Source organism: Tachyglossus aculeatus, chromosome X3 (genome assembly GCF_015852505.1).
Source record: "Tachyglossus aculeatus isolate mTacAcu1 chromosome X3, mTacAcu1.pri, whole genome shotgun sequence".
NCBI lineage: Eukaryota > Metazoa > Chordata > Mammalia > Monotremata > Tachyglossidae > Tachyglossus > Tachyglossus aculeatus.
Genome location: NC_052099.1, coordinates 14685909 through 14705617, shown reverse-complemented (window position 1 = coordinate 14705617; position 19709 = coordinate 14685909). Strand labels below are relative to the sequence as shown.

At 44.3% G+C, this 19709-nt stretch overlaps 1 protein-coding gene and 1 non-coding gene across 6 annotated transcripts in view; one reads left to right on the top strand and one right to left on the bottom strand.

Moving 5' to 3' along the window:
• SLC24A2 (solute carrier family 24 member 2) overlaps positions 1-19709 on the top strand; it is a 272635-nt gene that overhangs the window by 158369 nt on the left and 94557 nt on the right. The gene's annotated exons all lie outside the window — the stretch shown is intronic.
• On the bottom strand, positions 7255-7328 carry TRNAI-AAU. The gene has a single exon. It is a non-coding gene; the product is annotated as a tRNA-Ile (tRNA).

Here is a 19709-nt window from a genome sequence, read left to right as displayed (position 1 = left end):
TTCCACTAAGCCACGCTGCTTCTCATGTGGAAAGGAGCTACCCTAGCCATCAAGCTATTCCCCTCCTACATGGACCCTGGAGTCCAGGTGGTGAGAGCCGTGAGGGGTCAGATGGACACAGTAATGGGCTTCCACCAGTTTTATTTTCACAGGTCTTTGAATTGCAGAAGGCAGTTGAGAGTGTTCAGTAAATTAGAGGTTTCTGGCATGACTTTAGAAAATACAAATTGGTTAAACATTATACATATATATATATATGTATATCTCAGCCACCAGCAAAGTGTGGTTTGACAGTTCAAATTTAAACTGAACTAAACAGACTGTTAATTTGGGGAAGAGTGCACAGAAAGGGGAAGTAAAGAATCAGCGGCCTTTCAGGAAAAGCTCTAAACTCTTGTGTAGTACTGAAACTGACGCTAGACATACAGGCTCAATTGATAAGAGAATAACGAATGAGAGGGAAAAAATAAAATAAAAGCATTTATATGTAAGAGGAATGTGAATGAGCAACTAGAATGAAAATGAACCAACTCTGTGGCCTGCTGTGCCACTGGCCTGAGCCTCTGATCCAGTTCTAGGTCCAGGAAAGTAGCGGGTCGAGTTGAATTACCTCTCCTACCTGTAGGTGAATTATCTGTTAGGCCTGTGCACTCAGTAGACAGCCCAACATTCAAACCAGAACAGCAGAAGCATCCTCAGGATATGCTTACAGGGGACAGGACAGAAATACAAGAGCCTGAGGTGGTAGTTTAGTGACAGAAACAGGAATAGAAGAGAGAACACTGTCTACTTACTCTGCTGTACTCTTCCAAGCACTTAGTACAGTGCTCTGTACCCAGTAAATTCTCAGCAAATATCATTGATTAATTGAGATATTGGGGATGTCAGAGAAGACAATAGGATGCTTCCTACCTCTCTTCTCCCATATTTATTTTTAAACTTGTGGTTTAAATGTGTTCAAAAAAAATCATGAAAAAATCTGAGACCTCCTAGCAGAAACTCATTCTTCACTCTTCCCCTGGCCCGAACCCTGAACATAACACACTGAATGGAACTCCTGTCCCCTTCAAAGCAGTATGGCCTAGTGAATAGCAGCATGGGGGTGGGAGCCAGAATGACCTGGGTTCCAGCTCTGCCATTATCTTCTGTGTGACCTTGGGCAAGTCACTTAACTTTTCTGTGCCTCAATTACTTCATCTGTAAAGTGAGGATTAATACTATGAGCCCTACATTCTGTCCCCTACATTCCACGGAAACTGCCCTCTCAAAGGTCACCAATGACCTCCTGCTTGCCAAATCCAACAACTCCTACTCTATCCTAATCCTCCTCGACCTCTCAGCTGCCTTCGACACTGTGGACCACCCCCTTCTCCTCAACACCCTATCCAACCTTGGCTTCACAGACTCTGTCCTCTCCTGGTTCTCCTCTTATCTCTCCAGCCGTTCATTCTCAGTCTCTTTTGCCGGCTCCTCCTTCCCCTCCCATCCCCTTACTGTAGGGGTTCCTCTAGGGTCAGTTCTTGGTCCCCTTCTGTTCTCTATCTACACTCACTCCCTCGGTGAACTCATTCGCTCCCATGGCTTCAACTATCATCTCTACACTGATGACACCCAAATCTACATCTCTGCCCCTGCTCTCTCTCCCTCCCTCCAGGCTCGTATCTCTTCCTGCCTTCAGGACATCTCCATCTGGATATCTGTCCGCCATCTAAAACTCAACATGTCCAAGATTGAACTCCTTATCTTCCCTCCCAAACCATGCCCTCTCCCTGACTTCCCCATCACTGTTGACGGCACTTCCATCCTTCCCATCTCACAAGCCCGCAACCTTGGTGTCATCCTCGACTCTGCTCTCTTGTTCACCCCTCACATCCAATCCGTCACCAAAACCTGCTGGTCTCACCTCCGCAAGATCGCCAAGATCCACCCTTTCCTCTCCATCCAAACCGCTACCCTGCTCGTTCAATCTCTCATCCTATCCCAACTGGATTACTGCATCGGCCTCCTCTCCAATCTCCCATCCTCCTGTCTCTCCCACTTCAATCCATACTTCACACCGCTGCCCAGATCGTCTTTGTGCAGAAATGCTCTGGGCATGTTACTCCCCTCCTCAAAGATCTCCAGTGGCTACCAATCAAACTACGCATCAGGCAAAAACTCCTCACCCTCAGCTTCAAGGCTCTGCATCACCTCACCCCCTCCTACCTCACCTCCTTCCTCTCCTTCTACAGCCCAGCCCACACCCTCTGCTCCTCTGCCTCTAATCTCCTCATTGTGCCTCGTTCTCACCTGTCCCACTGTCGACCCCTGGCTCACGTCCTCCCCCTGGCCTGGAATGCCCTCCCTCCGCACATCCGCCAAGCTAGCTCTCTTCCTCCCTTCAAAGCCCTATTGAGAGCTCACCTCCTCCAGGAGGCCTACCCAGACTGAGCCCCCTCCTTCCCCTCCCCTTCCTCCCCCTCCCCATGCTTCCCACCTTACCTCCTTCCCCTCCCCTCAGCACCTGTATATATGTATATATGTGTGTACATATTTATTACCCTACTTATTTATTTATTTTACTAGTCCATATTTATTCTATTTATTTTATTTTGTTAATATGTTTTGTTTTGTTATCTGTCTCCCCCTTCTAGACTGTGAGCCCGCTGTTGGGTAGGGACCATCTCTATATGTTGCCAACTTGTACTTCCCAAGCGCTTAGTACAGTGCTCTGCACACAGCAAGCACTCAATAAATATGATTGATTGAATGAATGAATGAATGAATGAATGAATGTGGAACAGGGACTGTGTCCAACCTGACTAGCTTGTATCTACCCCAGCCTGGAACATAGTAAGCCCTTAACAAATAACATTTTGAAAACACCCATCAAGCTGCATTCTTCCTCACCTTTTCCTAAAAAGTCATTTCTTCCAACAGGTAGTTCTCAATGAATCTCCCCTTTCCCAATCAGATACATCAGCTACCCTTAGCACTCTTGCCTATATCCCTGCAACAACACAAGATGAGACCTCTCACCTCCTAAGTCGACCCCATCCTCTCATACCTTTTCAAAGCACTCGGCTTCCTCCCTTCTTCCCTCTTTGACTGCCATCTTCAACTGTTCACTTTCCAATGGCTTCTTCCCCACTGTTTTCAAACTTTGCTTGCATATCCCTGATCCTAAAAAAAGCCCTCCCTTGACCTCACGGCTCCCTCCAGTTATTGCTCCTTCTCTCTGCTAACATTTCTCTCCAAACTTTCAAAAGAGTTGTTTGCACCCACTAGCTCCACTTCCTCACCTCCAATTTTCTCCTAGATCCCCTCTAATCTGGCTTCCTCCCCCTTCGCTGCACAGAAATAGCCCTCTCTAAGATAGCCAACAACCTTCTTCTTGCCAAACCTGATGGCTTCTACTCTATCCTAATCCCCCTACACCTCTCAGCTGCCTTTGACACTGTAGACCACCCCTTCTCCTTGAAACTTTATCCAACCTTGGCTTTACTGATACTATCCTCTCTTGGTTCTCCTCCTTTCTCCCTAATTGTTCCTTCTCAGTCTTCTGCAGGCTCCTCCTCTGCCTCCCACCCTCTGACAGTGGGGGTCCCTCAAGACTCTGTTCTAGGTCCCCTTCTATTCTATATCTACACCCAAGAAATCACTCTAATGTTATGGGACACACAAACAGTATGAAGCAGCTGTGCTCTGGAAAGATATGATGTAGTGAATGTCAGTAAAAAATTAGAAGTTGAGTGGTACTGTTTTCCTCCCTTTAGTCAAACCAAAGATAGGCTTCTCAATTGCATATCCTTAAGTTCACCTCTTGCCATTAATATCATGCCATATAAACTGAAATTAGTTCTGGTAAAAATTAAAAGTAAAGTCTCAACTACATAGGACACACCCGCCAAATGATAAATTGACAATACGTTCCTAATAAAATGTACTCATTCCTGTTGGGGGGTAATTGCTGTGGACTTCATGTTCCCCTAACTTCCCCTAACTGTAATTTCTATTTGTTTTGCATTGAGCACACTAAGTAAACTTCTAAAAAATTAATAATACTAATCCAGAGATCATATCCCTCCTTAAAAATTCCATTACCAAATCTGTCAGCACAATCTAGGGGGTGATGCCTTCACCCCATCACCCACCTTCTAAAGGACTGCAGTCACTCAAGTGGAGACCACCCACTGCCACGTCTGACAGTGTTTACTAACCCCTTTACCAGTCCTAGTGTGGATGTGTCCTGGGGGAATGCTCATCAATGGTGTCCCAGATAATTGTTCTTTGGACTGGTTCAGGACAACAAATTGTCTGAGCTCTGAGCAACAGGTTAACAAGTCTATTAGTGAAGTTGAGTTCTAGAATTGACATTGAGCATTTGTCATGGTATAATAATTATCTTATTTGTTAAGCACTTACTATGTGCCAAGCACTGTTCTAAACCCTGAGGTAGATACAAGTTAATCAGGTTGGACACAGTCCCTGTCCCACATGGGGCTCACAGTCTTAATCCCCATGTTACAGATGAAGTAACTGAGGCAAAGAGAAGTTAAGTGACTTGTCAAGGTCATATAGCAGATGTAATAAAATGAGTGCTCTAGCCTGTAAAGCTCAGAGAAAAGCAGCATGGTTTAGTGGAAAGAGCCCGGTCTTGGGAATCAGAGGATGTGAGTTCTAATCCCAGCTCAGCCACTTGTCTGCTGTGTGACCTTGGGCAAACCACTTAACTTCTCTGTGCCTCAGTTACCTCATCTGTAAAATAGGGATTAAGACTGTGTGCCCCACGTGGGACAAACTGATTACTTGTATCTACCCCAGCACTTAGAACAGTGCTTGGCATATAGTGAGTGCATAATAAATACCATACTTATAATCATTATTATTATTAACACAAGGAGGGGAAGACAGCAGTCTCCTTGCCTTCCAGTCAAGGAGGATTCAAGTGCCCAACCTGTTCCTGGACTATACAGACATATTCTTTGGTGCTTCAAACATAACCTCATACTCAGGAAGAGCTGGGCACATGCAGGCTGACACATTGGAAGGACCAGGGAAAATGGAGTGGTGCTTCTTGGGGGATTTTTGACAATCAGTCAGTTGAATTTATTCAGTACCTACTGGAAGAGTACAACAGAATTAGTATAATTGATTCCTGTCCTCATTGAGATTACAATCTAGTGAGGGAGTCAGACACTTAAATTAGAGTTAGGAAAAACTCCAGGTCCATGCTCTTTCCACGAGGCCAGAAGATGCATGTATGCTCAGGGGACAAAGCCATCTTTGAGGGTTTGCAACCTACATGCTTCCTGTGAGTCCACCACACACACATCCCAAACCCCTAGGGACAGAAACACACGTGGTTTTTTCCCAGCACTCAGTACAGTGTCCTGCACACAGTAAGTGTTCAATAAATATCACCACTACTACTATGGTCCTGGGGTTCATTCATTTATTCATTCAATCATATTTATTGAGTGCTTACTGCATGCAGAGCACTGTACTAAGTACTTGGGGATGTACAATACGGCAATAAAGAGAGACAATCCCAGTCCCAGTCTCACAGTCTAGAGGGGGTTGGACCACACTGGTACAGATCTTTGTATTCTAACACAATGTTGCCACCATCTATTCTGCCGGCATTTGCCAATAGTTTCTATGTTGGGCTTTTCACCTAGGTGGGGTTGTTTATGTTGACTATAACTTGCTATGCCTCTGCCCCTGACTCCCTGGAACAACAGCCAAATGACTGTTGGGAATTAAATAATTTAAAATAATCTAAAATTAGAATTCCATCTTAATGTATGCAGCAAATGAATCAGTTGACTGAAAATTGTTTAGTTCCCTTGTTTAGTTCTCACTTGTGAGACAGGGAGGATGGGGGTGCTGTACAGTTAATGGGAAAGACAGGAGGAAGGCAGGGTTTGAGTGGGAAGATGAGGAGTTCTGTTTTGGACATGTTCAGTTTGAGGTCTCGGCAGGGCATCCAAATAGAGATGTCCTGAAGGCTGAAGAAAATACGAGACTGCAGAGAAGGAGAGTGATCAGGGCTGGAGTTGTAGATTTAGGAATCATGCATATAGAGATGGTAGTTGGAGCCACAAGAGAGAATGGGATCTCCAAGGGAGTGGATGGAGATCAAAAATAGAAGGAGACCCAGAACTGAGCCTTGAACAACTCCCACAGTTAAGGGGTGGGAGGTAGGGGAAGAACCTGTGAAAGAGACCTGGGTTCTAATCCTGACTCCATCACCTGTCTGCTGTGTGACCTTGGGCAAGTCACTTAACTTCTGTGTGCCTCAGTTACCTTATCTGTCAAAAGGAGATTAAGACTGTGAGCCCCATGTGGGACATGGACTGTGTCCAACCTGATTAGCTTGCATTTACCTCAGTGCTTAGTACAGTGCCTGGCACATACTAAGCATTTAACAAATACCATTTTTTAAAAAAGAGAAAGACTGAGAATGAGTAACCAAAGAGAGAGGAAGCGAACCAGGAGAGGACAATGTCAGTGAAGCCAATGTTAAATAATGTTTCCAGGAAGTGTGGGATGGTGATGGCCGTGGTCCAGTGTGAAAGACATCTGAGAGATGAAAGGAGGATTAGGATGGAGTAGAAGCCATTGGATTTGGGAAGACAGAGATCATTGGTGACCTTTGAGAGGGTTGTTTCCGTGGACTGAAGGGGGAAGAAGCCAGTTTGGAGGTTATGAAAGAGAGAATTGGAGGAGAGGAAGTGGAGACAGTACCAGTAGACAATTCGCTCAAGGAGTTTTGAAAGGAATAGTAGGAGGGAGTCAGGGCAATAACTGGAGGAAGCTGTGGAGTCAAGTTGAGGGTTTTGGATGGGGGATGCATGAGCATATTTGAAAGCAGTGGGGTAGAAGCCATTAAAGTGTGAACAATTGAAGATGGCAGTCGGCGGGGGGGTAAGTTTGGGGTCAGAGGTGCAGGTGGGAGGGGTAGATTTTGAGAGGAGGTAGGAGATCTCTTGAGATACTGCTGGGATGAGAGATGCTGGGATGAGATACTGCTGGGATGATGAGAGAGTTGAAGAAGGGGCAGGAGGAGGAAGGAATTGGAGAGGAGCAAGGGAGATTCTATGGAGATGATGATGATCAATCAATCAAACAATCAATCGTATTTATTGAGCACTTACTGTGTGCAGAGCACTGTACTAAGCGCTTGAGAAGTACAAGTCGGCAACACATGGTATTTGTTAAGCACTTACTATGTGCCAAGCACTGTTCTAAGCGCTGAAATCAAAGCATCAGTGGCCTGTATGGGGATCAAACCCACGACCTTGGCGTTATTAGCACCATACTCTAACAAACTGAGCTAACTGGCCAACACAAAAACAATAATGATGGCATTTGTTAAGTGCTTACTATGTGCAAAGCACTGTTCTAAGTGCTGGGGGGATATAATGATAATAATAATGATAATAATGATGGCATTTGTTAAGCACTTACTCTATGCCAAGCACTGTTCTAAGCTCTGGAAAAGTGATCAGGTTGTCCCAAGTGGGGCTCACAGTCTTAATCCCCATTTTACAGATGTGGTAACTGAGGCTCAGAGAAGTTAAGTGACTTGCCCAAAGTCACACAGCTGACAAGTGGCGGAGCCAAGATTAGGAGCCACAACCTCTGACTCCCAAGCCCGGGTTCTTTCCACTGAGCCACGCTGTTTCTCGACTAATGGTTTCAATTTTATCAATAAAGTATGTGGCCAGGTCATTAGGGGCAAAAGATAGGAGAGATGGAGGAACGGGGATGGGGGGGTTGAGGACGGAGTTAAATGTCTGAAACAATTGGTGAGGACAATGGGCATGGGAGTTAGTAAGGATGGAGAAATAATGTTGCTGGGTGGGACGGGAACTGTGCCTGACCTAAATAATTTGTACCTACTTCAGCATTTAGAACACATAGTAATTCCTCAACATATACCATAAAAGAGTGTGTGTGTGTGTGTGTGTGAGAGAGAGAGAGAGAGAGAGAGAGAGAGAGAGAGAGAGAGAGAGAGGTCAGAGTTAAAGCAGGCAAGGTTGAAGTTGAGATGGATAATGTCAGACTCATATCTGGATTTCCACCCACAGTGCTCTGCAGTTCATGAACAGGAGTGAAGGAAACGTACTGTGGAGGTGATCCAGGGCTGTGGATTCATAATACGAGATCAACAAGGGAATAGGGGACTGAGTGAGTTGAGTTCAGTAGAGAGGGTGGTGTTGAGGGGGTCAATTTTGGTGTCAAGGGAAGGTAGTTTGGGATGTGATGGGGCATGATGACTTCAGAAAATTGGTGTAGATCAAAAGATCAGAGGTCTCTGTGGGACAACAAGACAGATTTGCAGGGAGTGGGGTAAGTGGAAGAGAAGGCAGGTGAGAAAGTTGTGGTCAGACAGTGGAATTTCAGAGTTGGTGAGGGGTAGATGAAGAAAGAGTGTATGGTTGAGTTGGTGAGTGGATGAGCTTGGTGGAGCAGGAGGTCAGTGGAGTCAAGGAGTGCTAGGAAGAAAGCAGCAGAAGGGTTGTCAGAAACATCCACATGGGTATTGAAGTCCCCAAGGAGCAATGTAGGGATGGAAAAAGTGTGAAGGAATGCGAGAAAGGGATGAAAATGGTTCAGAAAGTTGAAGGTAGGGCCTGGGGAGCAGTAGATTCATTCATTCATTCATTCAATCATATTTATTGAGCGCTTACTGTGTGCAAAGCATTTAACTAAGCGCTTGGGAAGTACAAGTTGACAACATATAGAGATGGTCCCTACCCAACAACGGGCTTACAGTCTAGAAGGAGGAGACAAAGAACAAAACAAAACATGTGGACATGGCTAATAACCTCAGTGGGTGGTAGAGGCGGATGATATGGACTTCAAAGGAAAAGAGAGGGATGGAGGAGGTGTAATGGTGCGAAGGCGGCATTGGGAAGTAAGGAAGTTGATTCCTCCCCCTTTCTCAGTGAGACTTGGGGAGTGGAAGAAGATGAGGCCCCCTCTAGAAAGAGCAGCAGGGGAGACAGTATCATCCAGGGCAAGCCAGATTTCAGTGATGGCGAGGAAGAGCTGTGCCTGGATCAGGAACAGGTCAAGGACGAAGCAAAGCTTTCTCGTGATGGAGTGGGAATTCCACAGGCTGCACTTAGCTGAGGCTGCGAGAGAGGGTTTGGTGGGAGGGGACAGCGTGAGGGGTAGGGAGGGTTTGGGTGGGGGCCAGAACGGTGGGAAGTGGAGGCAGAGCAAGGGGTGGGGAGGGATTGAATGGAGGGAGATGAGAGGGTGGTGGGAAGGAAGGACAAGGATGGGCTGATTAGAGGGAGAGGATTAAGGGAACATGGTTGGGCTAAAAAACTTTAAGGGTTATAGGTGAGGTTGTCAACAGCAATAACTGCTTAATCTGGTGGTTCAGTGAAGTATACCCTTCCTCCTAACCCCACTCCACAGGTCCCAGCACTACAGGAAAATCTGGCCAGAATTTACACCATTATTGAACATTTATGGCAGAATCCTCCTCTCAGATCTACTTGGCAAATGTCACACATATCATGTTTCTCAAGCCAGAGAAAATATTTTTTGGGGGAACTTCAGCATTCAGTTCACAAAAGTACTACAAGAAGATGACAAATATAACTAGCGAGAACTGCATATTCTCCTCTTGGTACCAGTATATCACCCACTTAATGCTTGAGAGGATTACAATGGGAGATTGTGTCCTTGAGATCTGAAGAGAACCATAAAGCAAATTTGTCAGCAACAAGATGTAATATAAATCTCTTTGCCCTGTTTCCTGCTTTTTTTAATATAGTGCTATGCTCCTTGCTCAGTTAATCTTCTAATAAGGTGTTTCTGACAACTACCATATTTTTAACAAAGATCCCAGTGAGTAAATAGGGCATCTTTCTGATTTTGATTTTCAGAGAATGAAAAAGTCTATTCAATATGTGCCAGTTTTTAAAGATACTGAGCATTTCCCACATGGTGATTTGTGAACAGAATTTTCTCTTAGACTTTTAAAGAAATACTATTAAGTGAAAGGCAGTCTATTTATAATTTTTAGTTTAACAAAAGCTTCTCTTCTATTTAGATTGAGATGCAATATTTGGAAATCCCAACCAAAACATAGTTAGTTCATTTTTCTCTTAAAAATCCAGACCCTGGATCTATCTGTACGATTTGCACTATGTTCATTTCAGATTGTTTAAGCCAAACCATTAAAATTTTGGAAAAATAATGAATGACTTTAAAAATTATACTGTAAGAAGAGCATTAAGCATTATAGATCTTCTAGCTTACAATGTCATTGCAGTTACTGTTTTCCACCTACCTAATTAGAAATCTTTGATTTATCACCAATCAATCATATTTACTATGTGCAGAGCACTATACTAAATGCCTGGGGGAATACAATATAATAGAGTTGGTAGACATGTTCCCTGCCCACAGTGAGCTTACAGTCTAGAGGGGGAGAGGGGAGACAGGCATTAATATAAATAAATTACAGATATGTACTTAAGTGCTGAGGGGCTGAGGGAGAAGTGAATAAAGGGAGCAAATCCAAGCGTAAGGGTGATGCAGAAGGGAGTGGAAGAAGAGGGAATGAGGGCTTAGTTAGGGAAGACCTCTTGGAGGAGATGTGTCTTAAGTAAAACTTTGAATTTGGGGAGAGTAATTGTCGGATATGAAGCAGGAGGGCATTCCAGACCAGAGACAGGACTTGGGCAAGAGGTCGGGGGCAAGATAGCCGAGATCGAGGTACAATGAGCAAGTAAGTTGGCCACAATAGGAGGAGAGAAATGTGCGGGCTAGGTTGTAGTAGAAGAATAGTAAGGTGAGGTAGGAAGGGGCAAGGTGATTGAGTGCTTTTTAAAGCCAATGATGAGGAGTTTTTGGTTGATGTAGAGGTGGATGGGCAACCACTGGAGGTTCTTGGTTGGGGAAACAAGGACTTAACATTTTTCTAGAAAAATGATCTAAACAATAGAGTGAAGTATGTACCAAAGTGGAGAGAGACGGAAAGCAGGGAGGTCACCAAGGATGCTGATTGAGTAATTAAGGCAGGATAGGACAAATGTTTGGATTAATGTGGTAGTGGTTTGGATGGAGAGAGAGGGGCAGATTTTAGTGATGTTGTGAAGGTTGAACCAACAGGATTTAGTGACAGATTGAATATGTGGGTTGAATGAGAGAGATGAGCCAAAATAAGGCCAGGTTACAGGCTTGTTAAACAGTAATAATGGTGGTGCCGCCTAAAGTGATGGGAAAGTCAGAGGGAGGATAGGGTTTTGGTGGGAAGAGACAGAATTCTGTTTTGGACGTGTTAGGTATGAGGTGTCAGTGCGACATCCAAGTAGAGATATCCAGAAGGTAGGAGGAAATGCAAGACTGCAGAGAAGGAAAGAGATCCGGGCTGCAGTGGTAGATTTGGGAATCACCTACATAGAGATGATAGTTGACGTCATGTAAGTAAATGAATTCTCCAAGGTGACAGGCGTCGATCGAGAATATAAGGAGGCCCAGAACTTAATCTTGAGGGACTACAACATTTAGAGGATGGGAGGCAGCAGAGGAACTCGCTTAAGAGACTGAAAATGAGTGGCCAGAGAATGGGAAGAGAACCAGGAGAGAACAGTGTCAGTTAAGCCAAGGTTGGATAATGTTTCCAGGAGAAGAGAGTGGTCAGCAGTGTCAAAGGCAGCTGAGAGATTGAGGAGGATTATGATGGAGTAGAGGCTGTTGGATTTGGCAAGAAGGAGATCATGTGTGATCATGGTGATCATTTGTGAAGGGGATGGAAGCCAGATTGGAGGAATTGAAGAAGAGCAATGGAGGAGAGCAACTGGCAACAGTGGATGTAGACAAATTGCTCAAGGGGTTTAGAGAAGAATGGTAGGAGGGTGATGGGGCAATCAGTGGAAGGAGGCACAGGGTCAAGTGAGGATTTTGTTTTAGGATAGGAGAGACATGAGAATATTTGAAAGCAGTGAGAGAAAAGTCATTGGAGAGCAAACAATTGAAGATGGTGGACAGGGAGAGAAGAAAGGAGGGGGCAAGTGTTTTGATAAGGTATGGAGGGATGGGGTTGGATGCATAGGTAGAGCAGGTGGATTTTGAGAGAGGGCAGGAGATCTCCTCTTGAGATCCTGCTGGGAAAGATGGGAGAGTTGAAGAAGGGGCAGGAGGAGGGAGGGATTGAAGGGGACCAGAGGAGATTTTAGGGAGATCACACCTGATGGTTTCAATTTTCTCAGTCAAGTGCATGGACAGGTCAGTAGGGGCAAGAGATGGGGGAGGTTGGGGGACAGGGGGGTTGAGGAGGGAGTTAAATGTCTGGAACATCTGGCAAGAGCAAATGACATGGGAGTAAATAAGCATGGAAAAATAATTTTGCCGGGCAGAGTTAAAGCACACAAGGATGAACTTGAGGTGAACTAGGTCAAGGCTGATATCGAGATTTCTGCCAGCAGTGCTCTGCGGCTCATTCACAGGAGTGAAGAACTCAGACTGTGGAGGTGATCCAGGGCTGTGGGTTGGGGTAGGAGATCGACCTCAAGTCATGAACTGTATAGTCACTTGTTACTGAACTGCTCTTATATACCAAGTTATTGTAAATGCAATGTTGAATTAACAGAAAGGAGCATGAAGTATAGGCATGAATCTCCTTGATGTGCCAGGCAAGTGGCAGAATCAATGTTCTCCTGACATGTCTTTTTTATTCCATCTCATGCCTCTCTCATAAGGTCTCTGGCATTTCGTTATCCTTTACTCCTCTCATTCAAGCCACATATTCAATCTGTCACCAAATCCTGTCAGTTACACCTTCACAACCATAGCTAAAATCTTCCCTTTCCTCTCCGTCCAAACTGCTACCACATTAGTAAAATCACTCATCCTATCCCGCCTAGATTTCTGCATCAGCCTCCCTACTGATCTCCCAGCCTCCTGTCTCTCCCCACTGCAGTCCATACTTCACTCTGCTGCCCGGATCATCTTTCTACAGGAATCTTCAGGACATGCCACTCCCTCAAAAATCTCCAGTTATTGCCCATCCACCTCTGAATCAAACAAAAACTCCTCACCATTGGCTTTAGAGCATTCCATCACCCTCCTACCTCACCTCGCTTCTCTCCGTCTACAACCCAGCCCAAATACATCGCTCCTCTAGTGCTAACCTTCTCACTGTACCCCTGCCTCGCCTCCGACCCCTGGTACACATTCTGCTTCTGGCCTAGATTGCCCTCCCTCCTCAAATCCGACAGACATTAAAAACTCCCCACCCCTTCAAAACCTTATTGAAGGCACATCTCCTCCAAGAGGCTTCCCCAGACTAAGCCACATTTTTCCTCATCTTCCACTCCCTTCTGTGTCACCCTGACTCACTCTTTTTGCTCTCCCCCCTCCCCACCCACCAGCCCCACAGCACTTATGTATATATCTGTAATTTTATTTATTTGTTTTGATGTCTGTCTCCCCCAGTCTACACTGTGAGCTTGTTGTGGGCAGGGAATGTCACTGTTCATTGTTGTATTTTCCCAAGTGCTTAGTACAGTGCTCTGCACACAGTAAGCACTTAATGAATATGATTGAATGAATTAATTAATTAACTTTATTAACTCTTTTTTTTCTTCCTCCTCCTTTGGAAGATTCTTTTCTTGAATTTTTTCCAAACTATTTAATGTCCAGGTGCAACACAGTGAAGAAAATTTCCAGAGTATAATAGCTGCAGGTGCAAGCTAGCATTGTGGCCATTCTCAATTCAGAACTAATACCTTCTGACAGATGAAAGTCCTACAACTATTCAAGCTGCTAGACAAGGTCTGGGAGAATGTCCAAGTTTTCTTGCTTCCAAGCTGAGGCCTCCATCTTGCACACCAGTAATTTGATCCCAGGACTTTCTTGCATTGATAAACAGTTGTAGTCAGGCAAGTCAAGAGTAAATATCCTTTCTGCACTTCGACAGTTTTCTTCCTTAACACTTTCAATAATGCCAACATAACTGCCCATCAAAACATCTGATCTCACCTAGTAAGTAGCAAGTAATAACCTAGCAAATTGATGCCAGGAGTATTAGAAGTATGGTTAAATTTGAAACATGAAAATATTCAAGGTCAAAGTTCTTAGCCAATAGGCAAGGCAATAACTACTCATCAACACTCACAGCTCAGAAAGTGAAAGATTAAAATGCTAATAGTGTTCGGTTTTAGACTGCCGATTGCTGAATGTGGTCTGAAATATGTGTCTTCATTTGGGGAGAGTCACTAAGTTAATGTAGTAAATAGAAGGAAGAGGCTAGAAAATTTCCATATGTGGGCTTCTTCACCAGTGCCACTTAAATATTCCTTCTTGCAAGCACCACGGGCTTTGAGGTGTGCATTCCTGGAGGTGAAAAGTAGTATGTTTGATTCAAAGGGTCTTCAGAGGCTAGTACACTAGTTTACAGAAGGATAAGCATCCACCTTGATCATCAATCGTATTTATTGAGCGCTTACTGTGTGCAGAGCACTGTACTAAGCGCTTATGATATTTAACGGGGTAATTAGTAATCATCATGGCTTTTCCTAAATTTCTGTTTGTTTTTTTCAACTGAACCTCTTTTTAGAATTAAACAGCCATCATTAAGGACTCTAATGAATACCTGATGTTTGGAGAGCTTTAGAAGTTTTACTTGGGAATGAGAAATCTGGGGATTAAACATCCCTTTATCTTGAACTCTTCTTTTACCACTGTAGTGTTTATGCCATTGTATACAGTGCTTGGCACATAGTAAGCACTTAACAAATGCCATCAGAGAAGCACAGAGAAGTAGCATGGTTCAGTGGAAAGAGCCCGGGCTTTGGAATCAGAGGTCATGGGTTCAAATCACAGTTCTGCCAATTTTCAGCTGTGTGACTTTGGGTAAGTCACTTCACTTTTCTGTGCCTCAGTTACCTCATCTGTAAAACAGGGATGAAGACTGTGAGCCCCCCGTGGGACAACCCGATCACCTTGTAACCTCCCCAGCGCTTAGAACAGTGCTTTGCACATAGTAAGTGCTTAATAAATGCCATCACTATTATTATAGAACTAAATGTTTTCTGAAAATGAATAGTAAACAAAAATTTCACTATAACATTGCAAGCCATGGTTCCTTAATAAAGCCTTCAGAAGTTAGGCAGTGCTAAACTTTAGGGTATTTATTTTAGGTTGTGACCTAAACAAATTTATGGTTAGATTGCTGTCTTCTGTTAAACTTTTGGATGCTTTCTTTGACATGATTGAAAGCATATAGAGCAACGCAAGAGTATGACTGCTCCTATAGTAGCAATCTTTATCCGTACTTTTGTTATTATCCATTATTACACTAGTTGGGTCTTCAAGCACAGTCTGATGGTCACAGTACTGTCAAGAAACCAGAATTTTAGTCTTGGCTGTGACTGACTTGCTGTGTTACATTGAAGTCACTTGGTCTTTCTAGTTCTCCATCTGTGAAATGGGAATAACTAGGACGTCAAAATTCCAGAATTCTTGGAACTTGGACATTTCCAGGTCTTTTGTCTGACTAACAGTTCTTTTGAGAAGATGACCGACTATAATGCCTTTCATTAGTCAAAGACTTCAGGTGTTATCCTTCCAACTGCCACTTTAGCATTCCTGCCCCACCTTAATGCTGGTGTAGTCAGAACTGCCAATAGTACCTATTTACACATTTTTTTTCCTACTCTATAATTAGCGGGGGAGCGGGAAGGTAAAATGAGACTTTTATTCTTAAAGACAACAAGTTGGGGGCCTTCAGAATAAAGAATTCCTATCTCTGTATATCACCACCTTTCCAAAAGCAGGATCTATAATGCAATTATAGGCAGCAGTGTGGCCTAGTGGAAAGAACATTGGCCTGGGAGTCAGAGGACCTGAGTTCTAATCCTGTTTTCTGTATGACCTTGGCCAACTCACTTTATTTCTCTGTGCCTCCGTTTGTACATCTATAAAATGGGGATTTGTGATTCCTGCTCTCCCTCCTACTATAGCATGTGAGCCCCATGTGAGACAGGGACTGTAGCCAACCTGATTGAATTGTATCTTCCCCAGCTGGTACTTGGCACACCATAAGCTCTTAACAAGTAACTTGAATTTAATAAATTAAAAATTGATACCACTAAGAAATTTACCCTGTTTTTGCTCATCAGAGGACAGGGATTAGAAGGCATGGTTGACAGAGATATCACTAAGAAAAATCAAGGAGCAAGTCTGCAATTAATTGACAAAATTGCAAGAAATGAGGCTGGGGTCACAAGTTTCATTACAGACCAACTGTTTGACCAATAATAATGACCATGCACTATCATCCAGAGTTTTATTAGATTGTTTGATTGTGATCCTTCTCTAAGCCTACCATACCTTTCATAATATACATTTTGTCTAAGCCAAATTGAGAATTAGGGAAAGTTCTAGGAACAGACAGTTGTCACACCTACCAACTCCCTGCCCCCTCTGCCCCCCTCCTAAAAAAGAAAGAAAGAATGAGAGAAAATTGCTTTCTATGACATGAAACCCGAGAGAGGATTTGGAATGATTTCTTCAGAAAGTAGAAAGAACAAATTGAAATATAGTGTACATGATGGCCTGTGAGTAGGAGAAAGTGGTGGGTTAGGAAGTACAAAGAGAGGGTGTGTGGTAAACAGTGTGTGTGAAAGGAGAGAGACTATTTTTATAGATGGAGGTTATATTCAAAAAGAAGGTATGGAGTGGGTGGGTCTGTGGGCACACCTACGTGTGCCAATCTTACCTAAAAAAATGACCAATCATCATTACAGGGAATTCAAATTGGCATAACCTGTATTGCTTTTCATTATTTAAGATTTCTTTCAAATTACTCTCATTTCCAACGAGGGAATGTCCTCCAGGACTAGCAGACAGGGAGAGAAGTTTAAAATATCCTAGAGAGTATTCTTAGCTCTGCTATTGATTTGCAATTATACCATAGAAAATGTGAATGAAAGATTTCCCCTTTGTCAGCACCAGATGACTACTTAAGTATAGTTGTTTAGTTTATTTTTATTCTCATGAAAAGAACAATATAGAATCTATATATGTTTAATTTTGTAAGACTGCCACTCCCTTCCAAAATGTCTGCTGCACTAATGACTTTGTCACTTGGAAGACCCTCCCTCTGGTTTTGAACCTGCCTCTTGGTATCCCGATCTTCTTCACACAAGGAGTCCACTCCTATGTCACTTCATTTGAGATTGTGCTTCACTGTGCCTTGGAAACATTTGTTCTCCCGTCTTGGCTGGCATATGTCCCCTTTCAGTTCACTGTTCAGAAGCTACTTGGTTATCTTCCATTCTATTCTCAAATATCTTTCCCAGCAGAACTGTGTTGCTGTGCTCACTGCTCAGGTCCTAGTGATCTAACTACATTACAGGACCTTGTTCTTGGTAATCTTGACCTACCATTTGTGGTTGACCAGGTCATCCTGTCGAAACTGCTCTTGAAGCTGGATGTAGCTTCTGATTCCACGTCAGCTGGGCAGAAATCACTTTCCTCATGAAGAGAATGCTTCCTCAGGTTTCTGCTTTTGTGAATTCACCAGGGAAGTAACTCTGTCCCTCCTTGGATCAATCATTCAATCATATTTATTGGGCACTTACTGTGTGCAGAGCACTGTACTAAGCGCTTGGGAGAGTGCAACACAACAATGTAACTGATACATTCCCTGCCCACAATGAGCTTATAGTCCAGAAGGGCAGACAGACATTAATATAAATGAATTAGGGATATATATATATAAGTGCTGTGGGATGTGATGACTAAAGGGAGCAAGTTGGGGTAAGAGAGTGGTAAAAATGGAAATGAGGGCTTAGAGAAGGCCTCTGGGAGGAAATGTGCCTTCAGTAAGGCTCTGAAGAGGGGAAGAGTAATTGTCTGTAGAGTATGAAGAGGGAGGGCATTCCAGGCCAGAGGCAGGATGTGGGTGAGGGGTTGGCATCGAGATGGAAGAGATCAAGATACAGTAAGTTGGATGAGAGCAGGAGAGTGTGTGCCTGTGTTAAAGGAGAATAGTAAGGTGAGGTAGGAGGGAACAAGATGATTGATTGCTTTAAAGCCAGTGGTAAAGAGTTTCTGTTTGATGCATATGTGGATGGGCAACTACCGAAGGTTCTTGAGAAGTGGGGAAACATGGACTGAATTTGTAGAAAAATGGTCCGGGCAGCAGAGTGAAATATGGACCGGAGTGGGGAGAGACAGGTGGCAAGGAGGTCAGCAAGGAGGCTGATGCAGTAATCAAGGCAGAATAGAATAAATGCTTGGATTAATGTGGTAGCAGTTTGGATGTAGAGGAATGGGCGGACTTTAGCAATGTTGCGAAGGTTGAACTGACAGGATTTAGTAATGGATTGAATATGTGGATTGAAAGAGAGAGGAGTCAAGGATAATGCCAAGGTTACAGGCTTGTGAGACAGGAAGGATGGCGGAGCTGTCTACAATGATGGGAAAGTCAGGGGGAGGACAGGGCTTGGGTGGGAAGATACAGAATTCTGTTTTAGACTTGTTAAGTTTGAGGTGACGGCAGGACATCCAAGTAGGGATGCCTTGAAGGCAGGAGGAGATGCAAGACTGCAGAGAGTGAGAGAGATCAGGGCTGGAGATGTAGATTTGGGAAGCATCTGCATAGTGGTGGTAGTTGAAGTCATGAAAGCGAATGAGATCTCCAAGGGAGAGGGTGTAGATGGAGAAAAGAAGGGGACCCAGAACTGAAGCTGAATTTAGTGGGTGGGAGGTCGAGGAGGAGCCCGTGAAATGGAGGATGATGACTCAGATCCCTCAAGTTTCCTCTCCTTCCTGTCAGCACCCCAAACTCACCTCCCTGTCTCCAACTCCCCATGTGCCCCACTCTCCCCCCCTGCAACCTTTTATTCTATCTCTGTTCTTTAAATGTCAAGCTTCTGTGCCACTGCCACAACCCTGATCCCTTCCCCAATTTGCAATCTCAGCTTTCTGGGGCTGCAGCAGCCCCCTCCTCCCTCTCTGCCTCAAAATTTCTTTCCCGCCCCTCTTCTCCTGCCCTCCCCACACCTCACTCAGCAGCATCGGAACTGTTAAGTAAATAAAAGTTTAAAGAATAGAAACCTAATAGTGGTGTAAAGCAAGGGGAGAGTTTGGGGTACCAGAAATGAGGGCAGGACAGCAGCAAGGCCAGGGAGGAAGATGAGACAGGACGATGCTGGGGTAAAGGGAGCTGAGGGACCATGCTGACTGGACTGATCTGTGCTGGGGATGTATCATATAGCACAGCTCCATACTCCTAGTGGGATTGCGTCCAGCCACGTCTGTCAGTGGTGCTAGCTCCATGTGGGACTCCTGGAGGGAAAGAAGTTGTCTCTGCCTGGTCGATTGCTGATCCCAATCTCCACGGGGCCTTCTTGGAACCTGGTTCCCAGAAGCAAAGACAGTGAGAGTGTTCTGAGGGCGGGTTGTGACAAAGACAACCCCACCAGCCTGGATTCTGCAGCTAGAAACCAAGAAAGGATAGGAACTGGAGGGGGCGGGGGGGGGGGGGGGTGCAGGGCCAGGGACTACAGCCCCTCCCAAGCCAGAACACACACAGACAGGAACAATGTCCCTCTACCATCTGAAAGAACTGATTCTGTGGAATAAATTTTAAACAGGATAGGCAGCAACGAGGAACTGTTCTATTAATAATAATAATAATAATAATAATGTTGGTATTTGTTAAGCGCTTACTATGTGCCAAGCACTGT